We start from the raw sequence: 24,014 nt of genomic DNA, 5'->3' as shown, positions 1-24,014 counted from the left end.
ATGGATACGATTCCCAAGAGAAGTGACTGAAGGCTGCCAAAACATGCATTTGTCGAGCCTAAGCTTAATCTCATGCTCTCTGAACCATTCCAACGCTTCCTTGAGCCGCTCTTATCACCTCTGCCTTCCGACACTAACACGTCGACATGATTGGCTAGTACGCCTGGCTTCCAGGCGAGTACTGCGTCAATCTTGCTTAGTAAAAAAGCCGGGGCAGAGGCTATGCCAAACTGGTCTTCTGTAACGAGCAGTCCGCGGTGAGTGTTGATGACGCACAGTCCGCGTGATGCTTCTTCAAGGGGCAATTGGATGTATGCACCCTTCAAATCCAAGGTGCTGAAGTTTTCACCGCTATTTAGACTTCCGAATATGTCTTCAACCACTGGAAGTGGGTTATACTCTATATCACATGCAGGGCTAAGCGTGACTTTATAGTCACCGCAAATCCTTACGGAGCCATCGTTCTTCAAAACGATTACAGTGAGCGTAGCCCATTCGGAATCTTGCACTGGGGACAGAATCCCACGCGACACTAACCGATCAATTTCACGAGCGACCTTATTGCGGAGGGAGTATGGAAGTGATCTGGCCTTACAGAATTTAGATGTCGCCGTTTCCTTGAGCTCCCGGCTGGTTGCTGGTACTTTGATGAGCTCCTGGTCTGTCGAAAAGACGCACTAATACTCGGCGAGCAGTCTGTTCACCACGTGGTCTTGCCAAGCGCCCTAGTCAAATCGCGGCCACAAAGGCTTGGTGCCAAGCAATCAAGCACCGTAAATCTACTGGATACGGTAGAATTTTTGTACCGCACCAAAAGTTCGAGTTCCCCAAGACACGGCAGTTGTCAAGTCTAGCATGATAGTTTTACTCGTGGTAATTTCAAGCGCGGCCACTGTGCCCGGTGTCAATCGTAAAATTACCGTGATTCAGTATCCACTTCTATATTCATCCCTACGTCCCCCCCCCCCCCAATAAATGTCTGGCATACTTGTGGTTCCAAGCCGTTTTTTTTCAGAAATTAACGACCATTTGTGTGCCCCGTCCATGTTCGCGCTGCATGAACCATTTTAAACTGCCAGTGCCTCTACACTCGAGGTTCGCTGTGCCGCAACTACATCTGTTGAGGCGCTGTTGCATTTCTTTGCCAGGTACGCACGTCTACTACAGCGAAAACGCCCTGCATTATCCCAGCGGCAGGAATTGTCATCGTGCTTCGTCCTTCCACAACGTCCGCACTCTTGCGCCGCGCTATTGACATGGTTATATTGGGGCAATGAGCGATGGCGAGCTTGCACTCAAGAGCACCGCCGGTAGTTCTGCACTCATGTTTTTTGCTTATCTGTAGGCTGTTTCGTCTGCAGTAGCCATTGTTTCCGCCTCCTTTAAAATTAAGACTTTCTCTTTGCCAGTAATTGTTTGCGTAGGTTTGTTGAGCGTACGCCGCAAACACTTCGGTCCCTCAGAACTCGGCTTAGCGCATTTCCAAAGTTGCAATTGTCTGCTATACGCCGTATTTCAACCAGGAATGCGTGCACTGACTCCCTTCTTGTTGGAAACGGCTGAAACATTTATAGCTCTCTGCTATCTCGTTGCGCTTACGGTCGTACTAGTCATTTAAGGCTGCGACTGCTTCGTCATAAGTCAGGGAATTTTGCTTCCGAGGTGCAATTTGTCTCGCTAACACTTGAACCGCCTGCGTGCCGAGTGCTGCCACAAGCAGTGTTCGCTGCTTTTTTGAGGCAGCAAATATCATTGCCTTCAAAATATACTTCTTCCCTAATAAGGTACGTTTCCACTTATCTGTTGCCTCGTCGAAGGTCGGGAGTAGGAGGCCTGTCATGGCTTCACTGCTTCAAACTGCGGCAGGCCGTCGGATTTGAACTTCCACCGCATGGGTTGTTTCCTGGCTCGTCGCCACTGTAATAAAGCCCGCGCAAAATCCACAGCAGCAGGGACGATGGTTGGCAGTGAACAACGTGTTGTTGCATGTGAACGGCGCTTAAATACCCTCGCGTGCTGTGAGGGCACCGCAGCGCAGATTGAGAATGCGGTATCAGTCCAAACCCCCCCGCCGCTGAGATGGGAAATGCGGTATCAGTGTAATCCTGGGCGGGGGGGGGGGGGGAGGGGGGGGGAGCTTTGGCAGCAGCTTTGCTAACGCAACACCACCCTTCACATACAGCACCAGTCAGAGACCCAACTGGAGCTTTTGGACGTGAAACCCCACTTACACACACTAGAAAGAAAGATGTAGATTTCATGAAAGCTGTCCGCTTTCGCGGATAAACAGACTCCCAATGTCTCTACTAGGCGTCCAGAGGACGCTAAAAATGAATATTGGCAGCAGTTTAGTCCAGTTAGAGCTATTGTACACAGTTCCTAACGACAAGACTTCCGCAGAGGTCTACTATCTTCCAATTCAAGGCTTCTAAGATATAAAAGAAAGTCTGTCCTCCTGCATGCAGAAGCCATATGCGGTACAGGTTTTATACCGGGTACTCGCTCAATCGGCCTATTCTGAGCAGTCCAACTCGCTACTTCTGATTAATACATAGAATTTCCTAACTAACGCTGCTCTAGATTGCGCGTCCTCCGAAGCCTTCATAACAAGCATCAACGTCGCTGTTGTTTTTGCCAGCCAATGAGTGTTTTAACTTTTGACGCATTCCGGATTGCATGCCAGTGATATATTTTTATGATTCTTTGTTTTCAGTGTGTAATAATTTTGTATTTCGCCCGTAACGTTGTTAACGACCTTTGTGTTTCTTTATCTTAAATATCTGCTTTAAAATCTGTCACTTTTCTCACAATTTTTTCATTGTTCGCACTCCTGTAAAAGCCCTACACAGGGCGGATAATCGTAGTAAATAAGAAATACTCCCACAGTGAGTGATATAGACTTTAAATAGCGCTCTAATTGTACCATTGTCAATCTCCCCTTTATGAATACAAAACTCGGCTTATGGATTGGCACCGTCATCTGTTATTAACGACATCAGTTACCAGCGCTATACTTTTAAGGATAAGCGAGTACATGCCAAAATATGAAACTCGCCACGTTGGCTCATTGGGAAGGGCGCTCGGCTAACCTGCTGGAGTTCCTGAGTTCGAAACCGGCAGCGGTGGCTGCGTTTCTATGGTGGCGAAACGCAAAAGGCTCCCGTGTGCTCTGTGGTGTCAGACAAGTTAAAGATCCTCAGGTGGTCGAAAGTATTCCGGAGCCCTCCACTACGGCACCTCTTCCTTCCTTTCTTCTTTCACTCCCTCCTTTATCTCTTTCCTTACGGCGCGGTCCAGGTGTCCATCGAGAGTTGAGCCAGTTACTTCACGATTTCCTTTTCTAAAAAAACGGTGTTTTCTTTTCGCAACAAATACGTGTTCCACATGCAAAACACCTTTTATTTATTTATTTATTAGTACTTCAAAGGCCCCATTGAAGGGGTATTACATGAGAGGGTGGAATTTCAGCAGTACATTTCTTCTATGGACGATTTGAATGACGATGAGTCGATCTGATCAACAATGGCGTTTGGCAAGTCATTCCAGTCCCTTGCTGTATGAACGGAAAACGATGAAAGATACGCAGAAGTGCGAACAGGGGGAGGATAGACTGCCTTCCCGTGGTTTGTTTGATTTGAGATGCAATGTGCGGGGCTGATAATGGAGTTGAGATGTGGATCATGATAGAATTTATGAAACAAACAGTCTAGAAATTTTTCGCCGGTTCGCTAAAGTTGTGAGAAGAGCATTGCGTTTAGTTAAGTTACACTTACGTGATAAGAATAGGCTGAGAAAATGAAACGAGCTGAGCGATTCTGTATAGATTCGAGAGTAGTGAAAAAGTTATTTTGATGAGGGTCATATTCTAATTTGGGACGGATAAGTGTTCAGTAAGCAGGGGATTTCACTGATAGTGGTGCTAGTCGCAGGGTTCGTCGAAAGTAACCAAGGACGCGATTTGCCTCGTTAGTAATCTGAGATACATGAAAAGACCGATTTAGATCAGGTGTCAAATGAATGCCCAAATATTGTAAGTTAATACTGAAACGAATTCGGCATTCCCGATTCGATATCTTGAAGATGGTTGCGAACGACGTCGGTGCAATGATAGCAGAGATGTTTTTTTCACATTTAAGGGCATCAGCATGTATTACGTCAGTTTAGTACGTGCTGAATGTCAGACTGAAGGAGCAAAATATCATCGCTGTTATTACTAGGCCGGTAGATAACGCAATCATCAGCGAATAAGCCAATGTTAGAACATATGTTAGAAGGCAAATCATTAACATATATTAATTAGAAAAAGAAGGAGGGCCAAGACGGTGCCCTGAGGTACCCCAGATATAACAGAGGAATAAGAAGATTAACATTTATTAAGAAAAACAAACTGCTGCCGATTAGTGAGAAAGTTGCATATTCAATTAAAAACATGTGCGCTAAGATTGAGATGAGAAAGTTTTAGGAATAGTCGCTTGTGAGGAACTTTCTCAAAAGCTTTTTTAAAATCGAGGAAGAGGGCGTCAATAGGAATGTTAAGGTCGACGCTAGAGCTAAGGTCGTTAATAAAAAGGGCTAATTGTGCTTCACAAGATAAACCTTTTAGAAAGCCATGATGATTAGGGTGAAGAAACTTGACGGACATTAGAAATTTTATATTTTGAGAGAAAATTATACGTTCCATTAGTTTAGAAGTGATGCATGCGATTGATATTGGTCGATAATTATGGCGAGAAGATGAAGGCCCTTTTTTGGGGACTGGGATGACCTTGCCTACTTTCCAGTCATGGGGTATGATGGCTGATGAAAGGGATTGCTGAAAGATGTGGGACTCCGTGAAAAAGCAGTGCCAAGTTCCGTGTGGTCATGCTCCGCCGTCGCACGTAAAGATAGCGGACCACGACTAACGAACGGTGCTGCGCATCACGTGTGTTACATATTCTTTTTCATGCATAGATGCATAGGTAGACTGTGGTACGCAGCCGTTTGACTTCTGACACACCTCGTTTAAGAAAACAGGCATCACTAAACCGGATCAGCGGGTCCTTATTGTAGAAGCTTAGACTGAAAACGTGCGGAAAAGTTGAAACTTTCAGTAAGTGTCCATTGTTTAGATAATTTTCCCTAGGTGCAGTAGATATTTAATGGAGAAAATTAAAATTAGTATTTACTCAAGCGCTGACATACGGCTACATAGGATAGCTATAACGCTTTCAAAAAAAATTGTTGATCAATTCGTTCTCGCCCTACCATATGCTAGCTGTCCCGTACAGCTCACTTGCTAGATCGGCTGCTCCGGTGAGCCGATGGTCCTAGGTTCAAACCGAGAAAAAAAGAGAAATTTTTCTTCAACTACGAAGTTTGTCAGAGCTTTGTAGCCGTATGGCTGAGCTTGTGTGGATGCTATAATGACCAATTGTTCCTGCATAGTTTAATAGTGAAAACAAGAGAAGGGCCTACAGAAATTGACGAAGTAGCATTTGTTCCACCTTGACTTGCTGATTGGAAAAATACACTCGTAAATATATAAGTGCGTCTGAAGTATGTCCGACCCCGCTTTCATTAAAACATGTTGAAAGCGATGTCGTTCAACAACCGTGTAACGTAGGAGCTGACCAATGGACATGGTGTGAGGCCGTACATCATGTTGTGGTGTTTTTTTACTCTACACCAGTGTTTATATTTCAAAGATTCGCGCACTTTCACGCAAATAGAGGAAATATTTTTCAACAAGACAAACAAAAAATTCATTCATTTCCCAAGAAAACGAGAAATGATGAAAATGCAATACCCTTCCGAGCGATAGCCCCGCCGCGGTGGCTTAGTGATTATGACGCTCGGCTGCTGACTACAACGACGCGGGTTCGATTCCGGTCGCGGCGGTGGAAATTCGATGGAGGCGAAAGTGTAGAGGTCCGTTTACTGTGCAATGTCAGTGCCATTAAAGAACCCCAGGTGGTCAAAATTTCCGGAGCCATTCACTACGACGTCCCTCATAGCCTGAGATGCCTTGGGACGTTAAACCACCATAAGCCATAAGCCAAGCCTTCAGAGTGATACCTGAACGAGGAAGATAAAGAGAGGGAGAGCATTATTGTAAAACAGTGTGCAGTGGTCGACCGAAGCAGCACTTCCTTGACATCGTTCGCCTTGGTAGAGGAAAGAAAAGGAAAACGAACAAAATTCTATAGAGGGTAAATGTAGCTGTTGATGACAGAATACGGTGATATGAACATGCAATGCCGAAGATCAAGTACAGACGGCCCTCACGGGCGTAGTCGACTTCATAGATCGATCGGCGTCCGTGCCGCACAGCCTTCACTACACACTGACCTGCCTGAGTTTTTCTCTGGCTCCTGAGAGGGTGTTCTCAGATAGCGGCCGTGAGACCAGTTGCTTAATAGTTCCACTAAGCGCTCATCTCTCATTCGCGTACTGAGGATACAGTCAAAGAACAAGGAAATTTGTTCCCGACAAATAGAAGGAAACAACTTTGTTGGGAGAAAGAAGTGGAAGCCTGTGAGGTCTCCAAGTGGTCTTAGAGTCTGCGGTCGTGAGCTTCACTTAGGACCCGGACCACTTGACGTTATTGGCTGGCGTGATGAGCGATGCATAAAGCAGCCTTAGTGGGATGGGGAGGCTGCATGTGTGAAACGGCATCCGCTTGTAGGGGAAGAGTGTTCGTTTCGCTAGGCCACAGGTGTCAGAATGAGGGGGTCAGAGCATAAGAGGAGGTAGGTGAAATCAAGTATCTCGCCTGCAAAGGCCAATATGTGGCGCTGGATTAGGGTGACAAGGTACAGTTGAGGGTGGTGGCAGCGAATTGTGGCCGTGTTTGTAGAATAAGTTGATCTGATAACATGTACAAAGGGCCGATGTGGACTCTTGCGTGAGGTTGCGTGTCTGGGCGGCCGCGATCTCGTAGGAGAGTTTCCGGGACCAGTGCTGGAAAGCGCTCATTATCGGATATCGGGGTATGCCCAGTAGTGGTGTTTGGATTTTGTCATGCATGCGCCCCTATATCACTCTCATCCTTCAAACCCAAGCAGCACGCCAATAACGGCCCAGCGATGGCATATCATTGGCGAAAATTGGCGCGAATATCCGTCCTTCGTTGGCGTTTAGGCAAATCGCAACTCTTTCCTTGCATAGCCCATCATTCCCGCCAATATTGAGCTGATGTTCAGCCAATCTGAATGCCAACAATGGCCCGAACATCACTACCAATATAGGGCCCAATATGGCTGAATAGTGGTTTTTCGGATATTGGCATAGCTTGACTGCCTCCAGGCATTTCCAGTATTTTCTCGGGACCAGTGCAAAATTATGGCATGCATGTAGAGGTCCCGTCCGTGTTTCTCAATACCGTGGGACTTCTAGCGGTATATGCAATTGGTTCGAACTCCCAATAAAATTTCAAAAATGCCTGCAGTCTTTTCATTTCATATGTATTTTGATTTGCAAACAAGATTTCATGCAGATTTTTTACTTAATGTCCAGCAGCCACCAAATGAAGCAAGCAAAGAGGAATTTCAGAAAAATATTTATTTTTTATTATCTTTTTGTTTTCCAAGTGCTCGTGGCCGGGCCACCATCCAGGTAGCAAGGGTGCTAGGTGGGGCGGCTTGGCGTGGGTTCGACGCTGTGGGGAGTTAAGCAGGGGAAGGGGCGGAGCTTGGGTGGGACACTGTGCAGGAGGTGACAGCCGCGCCTGGAGGGCATGCTGTGCAGGAGGCGGAGGGCGCGCGTGGGCGGGGTGTTGACCCAGCACAGGAGTTAGCAGGTGGTGCTGAGCCCAAAGGAGTTTGTGGCTCCTTGGAAGGAGCGTGCGACTGAGGAGGCTGGGATTCTTGGGCATAGCGCCTCTTTTGGTCGCCTGCTCGGTCGCACGTACTGGGCAGCCACCTGCCAGTAAAACCCTGTGCTGTAAGATGTCAACACCCTGCTTCTCGGAGATGGCATCTGTGCCAGGTGAGTGTGCATTAAGACCAAAAAATGCAACTTTTAAAACGATATACTTCCTGTAAGCATATGGAAATTCAAGTTCATGATTTGACACAGAAAAACCGCTCGTAACTGACACACAAGGTACCCAACAAACAACACAGGGACTGTACAGCAGTGAAGTGCAAAAAAAATGAGCTCTCTAGAAGACACTGCAGTCAACGTCCAAGCGGCCATTGCAGGGAAGTCCATGAAAATTGAATACAGTACTAGAAATAGAAATGATTGGTTTGAGGGGCATCTGCTGCTTCTTTATGGCGTATTATATGACTAAGACCCCTATACTAATCACATAAACACTTACAGCAACAGGGCCGCCGCGGTGGCTGAGTGGTTATGGCGCTCGGCTGCTCGCACGAAAGACGTGGGTTCGATCCCGGCTGCGGCGGTCGAATTTCGATGGAGGCGAAATTCTAGAGGCCCGTGTACTGTGCGATGTCAGTGCACGTTAAAGAACCCCAGGTGGTCGAAATTTCCGGAGCCCTTCACTACGGTGCCTCTCATAGCCCAAGTCGCTTTGGGACGTTAAACCCTCATAAACCAAACCAAACAACTTACAGCAACAGAATATTCATCAGCTGTTAAACAAAAAACAGTAAGATGCAGCAAGAAAATAGCTTAGAAAAACTTGTAGCATGTTTAAAAGCAGGAATCTCAATATTTCTAAATTAAAAGCTACAGCAATTAAAAATTTAGATATACCTGTTGCCACCCTGCACAGTTTTGTGCCGACAGATGGCCTTTTTCCTTTCCGTCCCTGCAGACTGAACATTCTTTCTACGGCCACCCCCATCACCACACTTACTACTTTGGCTGCCACCTCCTTTAGGTTGCTACCACCTAGGCGGAGAAGCTGCTTCCGCTGAAAGGAAAAAAATTTGCAGTTGCCCAACGGTTATCTCACATACAAAATCACATTCTATAACCATTTCACTTGTATAGCGCAATAGCAAAGAGAATGGTGTGACTTCCAAAGTAATCGTATTAGTACCTGCTACAACACAGCAGCAATTATAGTGCTGTTTTTTACACCTCACGTTTAGTTTAGTTTAGTGTATATGGGTTTAACGTCCCAAAGCGACTTAGGCTATCAGAGACGCCGTAGTGAGGGGCTCCGGAAAATTCGACCACCGGGGGTTCTTCGACGGGCACTGACATCGCACAGTACACGGGCCTCTAGAATTTCGCCTCCATCGAAACTCAGCCGCCGCGGCCGGTATCGAACTCGCGTCTTTCGGGCCAGCAGCCGAGCGCCATAACCACTCAGCCACCGCGGCAGCTTTGTCACCTCACGTGACCAACACTTCTTGCATGTCGACCACCGTAACAGCACCAAAGAAGTTCAACATTAAATTATTTAGCAGTCGTAGGGGAATACTCCATGGTGATTCATGTCTTATGCATCACTGCAGAGAAAATATGCAACTAACATCAGTATCTACAGTTCTTGTAACTGTCCTGGTTGGAGTACTGCTCTTCAAATCATGAAAGGAATAAAAAGCAATAGGCAAGCAAGAGGCTAGACAAAGATGTCTCCTTAATTCGAAAACGAATACTGTAAAAAAAAAATGAGCTCAGAGACAGCACAGCCAGCCAATCGCCTCAAACCAATAATTAAAAGAATTTGTGTGCCACCTTACCTAAACCAAGCTTTGTTTCGAAATATAGGCCTTTGAATAGACTTAACATTACACTATACTAGCTTCACATGAGGCTCAATACTTTGATGGAATGTGCCACAAATTGCAGTAGAGCATTACATAGGCCTGTGATTAGATAAGGCGGCCTGAAGGCGGCCTTCCGGGCCCTTTTGATTATTTCTTGCGGCGCTTGTAATGAAGAATGGTAGTTAAGCGTAGTCAAATGGAATGGTAGTTAAATGGAATGGTAATTAAGCGACCTGCAAACTTTCTCTGTTCTGAGTATTCTGTGCTTAGCAGTTATTGTAATGGTCCTCGTAAATGCTACCGCATTGTTTTCTAAATATTCTTGGCATGCATCTGTTTTTTTACACAGACAGAACAAAGCGCTGACTCATTTTAGCAGTGCATATCGACAACAATGAAATATCACAAGTGCAGGGCAATGTATGCATGCAGTGTGTGTGAGAAGTAACGGCGGAATTATATTTTGGGGCTCAAGTCATAACAGTCCTGGTTTTGTCTGACGTATTAGATACTACTTTAGTTTCCATCAAGGATGGGGTACACAAGACGTAAAGGTGCCACCGTAGCTTGACTTGTCCTCGCCCCTCCTACATGGTAACGACATATCTAACGACGAAAAGTTATTAAAGCGATACATCCGAAACACAAAATTGTTGGCATGGTACAATGCATGCAGCGCATATATATACAAGCAAAAATCTGAAGCCCTGCGGTACAAACAAGAAATTGAAACCTTTGCAATCGCAGAAAGCTACTAAAAGTATACAAATCTAGTTGGATTCAGTTTGCAGTACATTTTCTAATTCAGTACTGTTCTCAAGAGGACTTTATTAATACCTGATGAATGCATGTCACCCCCCAAAAAAGAAGAAACATCGCGACATTGAAATGGGAGTTCAAATTTACAATACTAATCTCAGCATTGTGTGAAGGTTGATTTACCCAGGGAAATGGTTCTTAAGCTGCGTAGTATTGGCTTGAATACATGAATGCTCGGAGTCGCGCCATGCACGTTCTCCGTTCATGCGTCGAGCAAAAATCCTTGCATTCCTGTGTCGCACATATTGAAACTCGTGCTCTTTGCACATTTCTTTACTTCAAAAAGTACTTCCCGTGAGTGCTCCGTCAAGTCTTGTTGAATATATACCTGCGAAGAATGGGTTCTTAGGGCACGCCTCTTCTCAAACCATTATTCTCGAGTAACTTCGGTGGCGAAACGAAGTATAATACAAGAGATTTTGCCAGGATTGGAAGAAAAATGGTGACTTGACAACTTCATGTTTGGCTAATTCAAGAACGTCTGTTGACTCAGCAAAAGCAATGCTTTTATGAAGCAAGTTTTCCTTTGTCATTTTTTGCGATTGAGTGAAAATCTAGGATCGGCTTACAGTTCCTCCTCTGAATGTCGTTAAACTGCTCTTCGTATTTTACAGTCCCACTGTGTCCTGCCATTCAAGATTTTGTATCTTTGTCCTAATTTCCTTGATTTCTGTCTCGTGACGTGCAGTGTGACCAAGAATTTGATCGTACTTGTCCGACATCAGCTGCACAGCTTGTTCAATGCTTTAAACGGTCTCCTTCAGGTTCAGAAGCTTTGCAAGTTTTTTTTGTATATCTGCAAGTTCAAAGCTAATCTAAGGCACTGTTGCAGGAGCCACTGGTCCGTTAGTCTTCTTCACTGCATCTTGAAATTCCCCTACTCAACATGTCTGGAGTTGCCATGTTTGTGTTGTTTTTGTCATGGTATAAAACTTGGCTTCAGTGACATCAGAGCACTTCGCTAAGTGATATTCATAAATGCATTCACTCCACCTCCGGTGGGAATCCACTTCATCTACTTCTGTGGTACATATCACGCATAATCTTCAACCATGTTTACAGCACAGTCTTTTGGCAGCAACAGGGAGCGAAAAAAATATGCGCCGAAAGGGAAAAAAACTGACCTGCAAAAATTTAAAGCATTGTCTAAGCACAGCTGTCAATGAGTCTCCCGTCACTGCCACAAACGTCCGCACCTGCGTGCCGTGTCTGCATTATATGCAGTCTTGCAGGTGGGTGTGACTTCAGGCCGGCGTCACTACGTCGGCTGTGATAAAGCCATTCTGTTCCACTTTCGACTTCGTCGCCGGCAGTCCTCTGATATTGCTCGGTAGGCTGCGCCAGGTGCGATGCGCTGGTGCGATGTGCCAACCAAGTGCTCGGGATGCCAACTGCAAAAATTGAGAGCGTTTTTTTAAGCAGAGCTGTGATCACGTCCCCTCGTCACTGCCACGAATGTCCCTCAAATAATACACACACGTATACACACAGACACACGCACACACACAGACACACGCACACAAACCAGTATTAGCATCTAGCTTCTGGTCGAGCAGTGCCTTGAAGGATCGCCTTATACGTGTATTACTAAGTAATATCACCAGAAGTGGCCGACTAGGAAAAACAAATCAACTTTTAAAACAGCTATCAGTGACAGCAAGAGAGGGTGGACAATGTGACGGTGAGGAAGGGGGAGCAAAGTTCAGGGAGTGAGAATGAGAGAGGACTGGACAATTTTTCAAAATGAGAGCGAGATTGAGGGAGGGCCATGGATTCAAAAGTGGCAGTGGCGGAGGAAATTTAAATATGAGGGCATTTTCCCATCTATCGTATCAACACAACACTGCTGAACACCCCGTGCAGTGAAACCTCACGGGAATAATTTACAGATCACCTACACAAAAACATTTTTCCTGTGAACCCTTGCAGGACTATAGAGTACAAAGAACAACCCGTTTGAAAGCAATAATCAAATAATCTGAGATACGAAATGTGGGTCGCACTAAAGTGATATGGACATTCACAATGCCATATCATACCTTCATGGGAGCATAAGTCATTTTGAAGTAATAAAACCAAACCGAGGCCTACAAGATACAATGGGTGGCTTGGATGAGGTTTTAGAAAATCTTTAACTGATAAACAATCATTCATTCTGGAGGCGTTTCACTGCATGCTGTATATATATTTAACCCTTATGTTGAAGACTAGCCCCAATTTACGATCCTTGCCATTAGGGCTAATTTATGTAGTATTTACGAACACGCACAATATACTAAGCTGCAGGATGCTGAGTGACGATTTAAGAGTTTATGAAATACCTGTGTGAAAAAGTGTCTACTAGGAATGCACAACAACATAGTTTCTGAAGAAACTGTGACATGACTTAAGTCATGCGCATTTCATAAGTCCAGTCTTTCAAAACCCGGAATGCAGCGGCCTGATAATGAAGAATGATACGGCAAGAATAATCGTAACTGTTAATAGAAATGGCCTCTCTTATATTGTGTTAAGCCGAGCCGCATTCCCTGCCGGCTGTTCAAGTCGTGCTTCATAATGTCTTAAGAAATTTTGTGGCTTCATTGGGCACGCGGTCTCCTAAACATCATTCGCTCCCCTATAGCACTTACATGAGGAACGGAAATTCCATCAGGAGAGCACCCTACGGAATTTAACTGGTGTGAAATGATACGTGCCTTGCATGTCTCAAGACCTTTTCTCTTATTTCTTGGCAATTTTCTACGAAACAGACACATTGCTATCTTCAGTGATTAAAGCAACCATGGCTAGTGAGCAGATAGGTTTGCTTCTCAGGATTTGAGTAATGAATGGATAAATGTATGATGGGAATTTTGCTCTAAGAGTATTTTCGAAGACAACAGATGTATAAATATTTGCAGTGAAGTCGAACTTTTGATATCTGGGGCATTTTAGAGAATGTTCCATGTCATAGCATCGATTTGTCACTTGCCACGTTCTGAGCGTTATATATTTCACCAAGAAATGCCTGAGCAGGTCTTCCAGTCTGCTGCACGAGCTCTTTAGCTTGGTGCCTGGGCACCTCCAGCGAACTGGTTTTGCCATGGATGACATGCCTCTTCAGCTAGACTCTTGAAAACAAAGGAAATACAATCAAGACACAAAAAACTGTTACCTCTATAAATGAAAGGGCACTAGGGTTTGTAAAAATTTCATAAAAAAACAGATTACAGGTGAAGAAACCCTTGGCAGACAAATAAGGTGCATAAACTGTTTGCTTTCATGGTCAACAAAAATCAAGTGCATACGAAACCAGTTGCTGCACAAAGGGATTGGCAAGGAAAATCGGTGAAAGAAATTAATTCTTTTTTTCAATACTAAAATTATTTGAAGTTTCAGGAAATGAAAACAAGACTATGCCCGAAGGCCAGCGATGAACACTATCGACTTCTGCTCCTCTAAGCTTTTGTCGGCATGTACACATGCTTTTACGTATGTCGTTGAAGTCGCAGGTGATGACCTGTTTCCAAGCTTCTGTGCAGAATGCCTGCGTAAGCGAGACCTCCCGAGGACTTCGCACGAGAACGTGTTTATGTTATCCTAAAGCTTTGGTGGATACACAAACAAAAAAAGGCTACGCAGCACGTGGACTGATGGCGAGTATTACCTTTCACGTTAGCGTAATCACGGTACGCGCAGATGTAGGCGATCTAGAATGACCTCCGCCACCTCCGATTTCTCAATCTTCTCTGGAGGGTTGCCATTTAAGCATTAGCGTTAGCACAGGCAAACTCACAACATCGAAAGAGGCGGCCTAGAAGACGAAAAACACAAATATTTTGTCGGACTACTTCGGCCACAAGGGCGAATTTTAAAGAGGAAACTTTACTACGCCAGCCAGCAGGCCATTTCGGCTCGGCGCGCAGTTCAGCCGTATCCCGTATGCCACATGCCGTGGCCGACGAACGAGCTTGAGCCGCCTTTGCCTAGCAACGCCGCAGCCGTGCTCCAACAGATGGCGCTGTAGACGACGCCGCTGCCGTCGCCGCTCGCTCCACCAGATGTGCTCCGCTGGGGTAGAGGAAGATGAAGTACCGCCTCGCGGTATATATATATATATATATATATATATATATATATATATATATATATATATATATATATATTAGCAGACAAGTTAAAGGAAATGAGGGGCCCGTTTGACAAATTTATGAAGGCAGCCAACAGTCACCGAAACCAAGGTGCATAGGGGAACGTTAATTTTTTTATTTATTAATGTGTTATGCTTATCAGTGGGATAATAATAATTAGATTATTAAATCGGTTAAAGAAAATTACTTATAAAGCAGAAGAAAAAACAACCATCCGCGTCCGGTGCTCTTACCAACTGAGCTACGGCGACGGCTGTCCAATCTGCTGCTCTCGTGGGTATTTATGTTTACTGGGTGTAACCGAGCCTTGAGAGTGTTCACCAGCGCCACCCTCGACCATAGCGGCGGACGTAGCACGTCCTGTAACACCGCGAGCGTGACGTAGGACGTCATCTGACGGTGAGGGCGGAAACTGTGCGAGAGCCCTCTTATGCTACCTGTGGCATCAAGACTGCCAGAACCGAGACCCTCGTTAAGCTATTAGCAGACAAGTTAAAGGAAATGAGGGGCCCGTTTGACAAATTTATGAAGGGAGCCAACAGTCACCGAAACCAAGGTGCATAGGGGAACGTTAATTTTTTTTTATTAATGTGTTATGCTTATCAGTGGGATAATAATACTTAGATTAATAAATCGCTTAAAGAAAATTACTTATAAAGCAGAAGAAAAAAGAACCATGCCGCCGGTGGGATCCGAACCCACGACCTCCGAATATCGCGTCCGGTGCTCTTACCGACTGAGCTACGGCGACGGCTGTCCAATCTGCTGCTCTCGTGGGTATTTATGTTTACTGGGTGTAAGCGAGCCTTGAGAGTGTTGACCAGCGCCACCCTCGACCATAGCGGCGGACGTAGCACGTCCTGTAACACCGCGAGCGTGACGTAGGACGTCATCTGACGGTGAGGACGGAAACTGTGCGAGAGCCCTCTTATGCTACCTGTGGCATCAAGACTGCCAGAACCGAGACCCTCGTTAAGCTATTAGCAGACAAGTTAAAGGAAATGAGGGGCCCGTTTGACAAGTTTATGAAGGGAGCCAACAGTCACCGAAACCAAGGTGCATAGGGGAACGTTAATTTTTTTTTATTAATGTGTTATGCTTATCAGTGGGATAATAATACTTAGATTAATAAATCGCTTAAAGAAAATTACTTATAAAGCAGAAGAAAAAACAACCATGCCGCCGGTGGGATCCGAACCCACGACCTCCGAATATCGCGTCCGGTGCTCTTACCAACTGAGCTACGGCGACGGCTGTCCAATCTGCTGCTCTCGTGGGTATTTATGTTTAATGGTGTAAGCGAGCCTTGAGAGTGTTCACCAGCGCCACCCTCGACCATAGCGGCGGACGTCGCACGTCCTGTAACACCGCGAGCGTGACGTAGGACGTCATCTGACGGTGAGGGCGGAAACTGTGCGAGAGCCCTCTTATGCTACCTGTGGCATCAAGACTGCCAGAACCGAGACCCTCGTTAACCTATTAGCAGACAAGTTAAAGGAAATGAGGGGCCCGTTTGACAAATTTATGAAGGGAGCCAACAGTCACCGAAACCAAGGTGCACAGGGGAACGTTAATTTTTTTTTTATTAATGTGTTATGCTTATCAGTGGGATAATAATACTTAGATTAATAAATCGCTTAAAGAAAATTACCTATAAAGCAGAAGAAAAAAGAACCATGCCGCCGGTGGGATTCGAACCCACGACCTCCGAATATCGCGTCCGGTGCTCTTACCAACTGAGCTACGGCGACTTTTTTTTTTCTTTATTGCCTGGCTTTGACTCAGAAAATTGCACATAACAAACAATCAACAAAAGACAAACGCTATGTACACCCGACTCGAAGTCGGCCAGCAAGAGTCTGGCTTCGTCAACTTAAAATTCACGCAGTGTACAGAGTGGCTCTAGTCTTGAGAGCCACTCCGGAGGCTCCGCTGCTGCCTTCTGAATGGCCAGAAACATGTCCATACTTTCTCGAAAGTAGATTCGGGCAGGTCGTGCGTCTCTGTCACAGTGAAAGCCTGCCATTCTCGAGCGCCATATACAGTGGAGGCCTGTCAGCATTATTAAATCATAAGGCACCCCATCCTCATTTTCAACACATAAGTAACGGATGCCATACGGGTCTAGTGGAAATTCTTTCTTTAAGGTTCGCTGTAATACATCCCAAAAATAAGCCCCTTCCCAACAGTGTAAAAATACATGGTCTATTGTTTCAGGCTTTCTGCAAATTAAACAGTGAGAACCCCAGGGTAAAAATAATTCCTTTCCCTCTAAAAATTTTTTAACCGGTAAGGTTCCGGTGTGCAGCTTAAAAAAGAAGGTTTTGGTTCCTGATGGCACCTGCATGTTTTTAACTCTCTTTAAAACATCTTTGGCTTGGCCTCCACTGTACAAGGCCCTGTACAAAGGCACCGGGAAAACTACATCGCACAAAGCACGGTACAGTTTCTTTCGTTTCACAGTCGACAGAAAGTCATTTGAAAATCGCGCGGAAAGAAACCTTACACTGGCTACGATTTCCCGGTAAAAACCGGTGACCCTACTGTAAACGTCAGCAGTTCCGACTATGTACTCTGGAAGCAGATGCCGCAGCCTAACTTGCATACGGTACGCAAAAACGGGTCTCTTGTGTCCCGAAGAAACAAAAAACGATTGACCAGCTGTCTCAAAAACAAATGGCCCAGTCCCAGCCCGCCGTCTTGAACCCGTCGGAACAGGTTGGTCCGGCTGCAGCGCTCCCATTCAGACGACCAGACAAAGATGGCGAAAATTCGGTGTAGCTTTTGAATACTTAACCGTGAACAGTGCAACACCTGCATGACGTACCAGAGCCTGCTGATAAAGAACAAGTTGCAAACAGTGGCTCTGGCGAAAATAGACAAGGTCGTTCCTTTCCACTTATCAGCTCTTTCCCGTATCTCTTTAATCTGTCCTGTCCAATACTGTTCACTGTCACGGTAAGCAGCGAGTGGAACGCCCAAGTATTTATCTGGCGTCGTCGTCCAAGGCACGCTGGCAAACCGCTCCGGCGTAGATGCCCACCTTCCGTGCCAAAGTCCGAGGCACTTCGACCAGTTAACCCCGCTTCCAGTAGCTTGGCTGAAATCTCGTACACATTGAACGGCCTCGCTTATGCCTCCCTCGTCAACGGCAAACACAGCAATGTCATCAGCGTACGCCAGAACCTTTACTTCGGCTGCTTGTAATCTGAATCCGGTAATACTTCTGTTTTTCAGTAGCTTCAAACAAAGGGTCTCCACATAAATACAAAATAAAAGGGGGCTGAGGGGACAGCCCTGGCGCACCGAACGCTGCACGCTAATGGGGGCCCCCAGACTCTTGTTAACGATCAATTTCGTCGTGCAGTTCCGGTACGCCAGGGCCACACCCTCGCGAATAACAGAAACAACGTTAACATGGCTTAATACTGCAAACAAAAGTTCATGGGCAACGCAGTCAAAAGCCTTTTCTAAATCGATCTGAAGAATAGCCACCTGACCATTTGTGTCATCACAGGTTTCTAAGACACTGCGCGCAACGTGAATATTTGTAAAAATAGACCGCCCTTTAATCCCGCAGGTCTGATGCGGACCAACTAAGTAATGAATCACGGTCTGCAGCCTTCGCGCCAAAATCTTCATAAAAATTTTGTACTCAACACTAGTGAGTGCTATCGGTCGGTATGCTGTCACTAGTCGTAATCTGTCTGTGTCGTCTGTTTTGGGAATCAGCACAGTATGGGACGACCCATAGGACGGAGGCAGTGCTTTGACTTTAAAGGCTTCGTTAAAGATTACCCTCAAGACCGGGGAAATACGTGTTTAAATTCTTTGTAGAATGCCGCGCTGAACCCGTCCGGTCCAGGCGACTTTCCTGGGTTTAAACTATCTATTGCTTGCTCGACTTCCTCTTGATTTATCTGCTGTTCTAATCTCTCTTTAGTTTCGTCGTCCAGACGCGGCATCTCGGCTAGAAAGACCTCCTTAAATGTGATAACATCTACCGGGTGCGATGCGAAGAGCGCCTGGTAATGCTCGAAAAAGGCTCCTTTGATGTGATCGATGTACGTTTTTGAAACACCTCCCCATTCTATTTCGTTAATGTGATTTCTTTCGGCACGGGTTTTTTCCAAACCAAGTGCTCGTTTCGTTGGCGCTTCCCCTGCAGCCATGTTTTCTGCCCTTGCCCTCAACAACGCTCCCCGATAACGTTCTTCTTCGATTATCTCTAGCTTTTGTTTGGTTTTTCTTATGTCCTCCATCCATTTACCAGGCGCTCGGCATTCCTGTTTTAACATCTTCTGAAGCAGTGTCTTTAGCTCAATTTCCTGTTGTTTTGCTTGATGACGTATACAAGTGGCTCTTTCTATTGCTTTTAATTTTAAAGTTTCCTTAGTAAGCTCCCACTGCTGCCATATCCTCATGTTGCTACTTGGTTCTATTTTTGCTACTTCTTCCCTTACAGCTCGGTTATAAAATTCGTCCTGAAGTAGCTTGTCGTTCAACTTCCACATTTCCCATGAAAAACCATTCCCCTTCTTAATGAATCCTATGCAGCATTGAACCAAACAGTGGTCAGAAAATGATACCGGCATAACTACATAACTATTGCATTTAGGTACAGTTTCCGCGGATGCATAAATGCGGTCTAGCCGTGCGTGACTTGTGCCCTCGAATCGTGTGTACATGTACCTTACAGCACGCGTTCCTTCAAGACACTCTGCTACATCCTCTAGGTTGCAGTTCACAATCATTCGTAACAACACTTCAGTGCTTTTGTCTCGGAAACCTCGGAGGCTTGTCTTGTCGCGCGCACTAAGGACACAGTTGTAATCGCCCATAGCAATCAGCTGTCTGTCAGTGCGAAGCCGTTCTTCGACGCTTTCAAAAAACGCGGCTCGGTCATTAACCACGTTAGGAGCGTAGAGGCAAACAATGCGCCAGTCTATGTTACTGAGTGAAAAATCGATGGACACGTGTCGACCCGACAAGCACGAATGATGACCGTGTACATCTATTCCCGGCAACTTCTTAACAAAAAGAATACAGCCAGCCGATGTGCCTACAGCATGGCTAACGACTGCAAAATACCTAGACGTGAAACGTCGCACCATGCTCCCGGTCTCTTCCTCACCATCGACTTTAGTCTCCTGCACTGCCAGTATATCAATATCTTGCTCCGTTATAAGTCTGTACAGCTGGCTTTGTTTTCTTTTACCTGCCAGGCCTCTGACGTTTAGGGTGGCGACTTTAAACGGAGTTGCAGAAGCCATTTTAACTTAGGAAGAAGAGACCGAAAGCACGGTGCTTGCCTCCCGCGCCTAGCATGTCGCTAGACGATGCCGTCGCCGCCGGTGTCATCCGGCGCGAGCACGTGCTCCTGGTCAGGAGGCGCCTTGTCGCCGCCACGCTTCTCAGCCGGAACTTTTGGGCGCGGTCTCAGACCGGCCCGTCGTGCTTGGGGCGTCTTTGCCGGCGGTTCCCCGACGCTGGCTCCGCTGCCTTCTCCCCGTCGGCCTTGGTCTCGGCGTGTGGCCGCTTCGCAGGTGTAGTCACGCCGACGTTCATGCGGGAGTCGTCCTTTTCGTCGTGGCTCTCGCTGGCGGCCTTCCGTTCCACGTGCACGGGCGAGCTCGCTCCATCTTTGGGCGTTTCCACAGGCGTCGAAGATGGGTCAGTAGCTGGCGACCCGCTCTCCTGAGCCACAGCCGTGTCGGTGTTGCTACTCGCAACAGCTGGCTGCACCGGCACCCCCTCCGCTTTGCCCGTGTCGTCGACACCACTCGCTGCCTTCTCTGCTTCGACGACGTCCATCAGTTCTGCAGAGACGCTCGCTGCTACATGCCCGGTGGCCGACGCGTAGGTACGAACGCAGTCAGCCTCCGAGTGTCCATAGCGCCGGCATTTCGAACACCTGGGCACCTTGCAATCGCGGCGAACGTGCCCCGTGCCGCCGCAACGAAGGCACTGCATCGGCCGCCCGGGAACCACCACGAGAGCCAACTCGCCAGCGACTCGTACCTGGTGGAGCAGGTCGTCCATCTTCACACCTGGCTTCAGTTTCAGAAGCACGATCCTCGTGGTGGACCCCTTCTCCTTCATGCCGGCGACGCGCCAACGCTCCCGGGTGACCTCGGTCACGTTGCCGAACGCCGCGAATGCCGTACGGATGTCCTCGTCGGCGACGCCGTGAAGCATCCAGTGGAGGCGCAGCTTTACCTGGTGGTCTTCTGGATCGAAAACAATGCAGCGGCGTCCCTAGACTTCCAGCTCCTTCGTGGCGGCCAGTTTCTTTGCGGCGTCAGCGGTGCTGAAGGTCACCGCCCACACGTGGTTTATCTGGTACGCCCCCAACGCCACGACGTCGGGGAGCGCACCAGCGTTGGCGAGGGCGTCCCTGAAGTCTTCGACCCTGTAGGGTCTCGCACGCACGTCTCCGTGCAGAAAAACCGTGTTTAAAACCACACGACCGGTAGGCAGGGTAGGCAGGACGATCTCGTAATCCTTATCAGCGTCGCTGGCAAACCTGTTTCCGCGGCCGGCAACGGCCGCTATCGCCGCTCCGTGGGAGCTCATGATCCTGCGTCCGTCACGCTCGGTGGCCGGAAGTAGAATGCCTGAGCTACGGCGACGGCTGTCCAATCTGCTGCTCTCGTGGGTATTTATGTTTACTGGGTGTAAGCGAGCCTTGAGAGTGTTCACCAGCGCCACCCTCGACCATAGCGGCGGACGTAGCACGTCCTGTAACATCGCGAGCGTGACGTAGGACGTCATCTGACGGTGAGGGCGGAAACTGTGCGAGAGCCCTCTTATGCTACCTGTGGCATCAATACTGCCAGAACCGAGACCCTCGTTAAGCTATTAGCAGACAAGTTAAAGGAAATGAGGGGCCCGTTTGACAAGTTTATGAAGGGAGCCAACAGTCACCGAAACCAAGGTGCATAGGGGAACGTTAATTTTTTTTTATTAATGTGTTATGCTTATCAGTGGGATAATAATACTTAGATTAATAAATCGCTTAAAGAAAATTACTTATAAAGCAGAAGAAAAAACAACCATGCCGCCGGTGGGATCCGAACCCACGACCTCCGAATATCGCGTCCGGTGCTCTTACCAACTGAGCTACGGCGACGGCTGTCCAATCTGCTGCTCTCGTGGGTATTTATGTTTACTGGGTGTAAGCGAGCCTTGAGAGTGTTCACCGGCGCCACCCACGACAATAGCGGCGGACGTAGCACGTCCTGTAACACCGCGAGCGTGACGTAGGACGTCATCTGACGGTGAGGGCGGAAACTGTGCGAGAGCCCTCTTATGCTACCTGTGGCATCAAGACTGCCAGAACCGAGACCCTCGTTAAGCTATTAGCAGACAAGTTAAAGGAAATGAGGGGCCCGTTTGACAAGTTTATGAAGGGAGCCAACAGTCACCGAAACCAAGGTGCATAGGGGAACGTTAATTTTTTTATTAATGTGTTATGCTTATCAGTGGGATAATAATACTTAGATTAATAAATCGCTTAAAGAAAAAACTTATAAAGCAGAAGAAAAAAGCGTGGTACGGAGCAGCACCGTCCTCGGGAGTACATATTTCAGCCCACGCTCCTTGTTTCCCTTTCACTGAACGCAATGAAAATTACTTTTTTATGAATGGAAAATACGCAGTAACTGTCTCACATACCTCGGTGGACACCCAAACAGCAATGCTCCCATCGTTTTAGTGTGTAGCACTTCTAGCCGTCATTGCAGATTTCGCCCGATAGCAGTTCATGATCCCAGGTAAAAGAAATTATTCTGGATCCTTCCGCTAAGGCACCTCTTTCTTCCCTTCTTCTTTTCACTTCCTCCTTTATTCCTTTGCTTACGGCGCGGTCCAGGTGTTCGCCGGCAAGTTAGACATGTACTGCGCCATTCCCTTTCCCAAAAACCAATCTTGATATCGAAATTTGCGATGACAGTCCGAAGCCAGGGTCGGCGGTCTGAAACATCTCTCGGTTTTGAGGAAGGGCAAGGAGCATAGCTAGTTTACTCTGTCGGTGGACACCTAAAACGCGCCACGGTCTGCGACTAAAAGCTTGGCAACTCAATGTTTTAGTCGTCGTTCGTGGCGCGCTCGAGGAGCCCACCGAGAAAGCATGTCCAGCATTCTCGGGCAAGAGTTTTGAAAATTGCAAAATCGTAAGACGCTATTATTGACATATTGAAGGTAATGGTCAACCATTCTGATGTCGCAAAATCTTTCTTTTAAAGTGTTTTCACCCATCGCATCGAACAGTTAAGACAGCCATAGAAAACCATGAGAACGCTTTTGACGATAGCAAGAACATGAATTGAAAAAAAAATTGCTGGTGGTTTAGCTCAGGTTAACCCTTGTCGAAAGCAAAAAGCTGCATTGCCTGGCAACGTTTCTGGTCGAGCAACTGGCGGTTTCCATAGATAGTCATGCTGACACACACACAGGAGAAGCAATTTTTTTATTTGTTAAACATTTTGCTTTCTTCGAAACGACATTAAAGGCGCTCACACAAGACACTAAATGATAATTGGTTTTAGGGGCGAGCAAAAAGCCGCAGTATCTGTCTCATATCTCGGTTGACACCTGAACCACCGCGTTAAGGAAGGGATAAAGGAGGGAGTGAAAGAAAAAAGGAAGAAAGAGACACCGTGCTCTGTATGCCAGGTATGTACACAGCTCAAGACTGGCCAGAGGTCAATCGCCTAGTGTGTTGTTGCAGGCAAATTTGTGGCGTCTTCGATACTATATATATGGCGCGAACAGCGATAGCTGCAGATGAGGTGGCTGCTGTAGCACATTCCTTGTTGACTGCGTTGCCGCAAATCGTCCCTGAGGTACAAGACGTTTTTTGTGCGCCTCCGACTTAGGAGCAGCTTCAGGTTGCCTTAATTGCAAGGAAACGGGGTTCAGAGTCTGGCCCGGATGGTCTGCCGACGGTATTTTGCTTGGGGTTCTGGGAAATCTAGGCCAATCTTTCACATCTCTTTTGCGCAGGTGTTTCGATAGCTGTGATTTTCTCGACATTTTCTGTCGCTTAAGAATTATTCTTCTCGCTAAACGCGAAATAGAGTCACCTTAACTAGAGCCAAGCAATGCTCCTCAACGTGGACTACAAAACTTTTGCAGCTATTGTAGTCCGGCGCATGAGGGGTGTGATGGTAACCCTCATTGGAAGCAATCAAGCTTGCTCAGTTCCGGCCAGATCGATTTACAGACTTGAATTCGTCTCTAGCGATATTACGTAGTACACTAACGGGCGCTTGGCGATTGGTGTCATTATTTCTTTATATCAGGAAAAGGCGTTTGAGCTCCTCGAGCATGGTTATATTTTTGGAGCACCCAAGGCTTTCGAGCTTTCGGCATGCGGAATATCGGTTACACGCCA

General features: G+C 46.8%; 1 non-coding gene across 1 annotated transcript; it reads right to left on the bottom strand.

Moving 5' to 3' along the window:
• Positions 1-16,294: 16,294 nt before the first annotated feature.
• Positions 16,295-16,368, bottom strand: TRNAS-CGA (transfer RNA serine (anticodon CGA)). The gene has a single exon. It is a non-coding gene; the product is annotated as a tRNA-Ser (tRNA).
• Positions 16,369-24,014: the final 7,646 nt, after the last annotated feature.

Source organism: Amblyomma americanum, chromosome 1 (assembly GCF_052857255.1).
Source record: "Amblyomma americanum isolate KBUSLIRL-KWMA chromosome 1, ASM5285725v1, whole genome shotgun sequence".
Classification (NCBI taxonomy): Eukaryota; Metazoa; Arthropoda; class Arachnida; order Ixodida; family Ixodidae; genus Amblyomma; species Amblyomma americanum.
The sequence above is the reverse complement of the archived record's forward strand: the minus strand, read 5'-3'. Positions and strand labels throughout refer to the sequence as shown.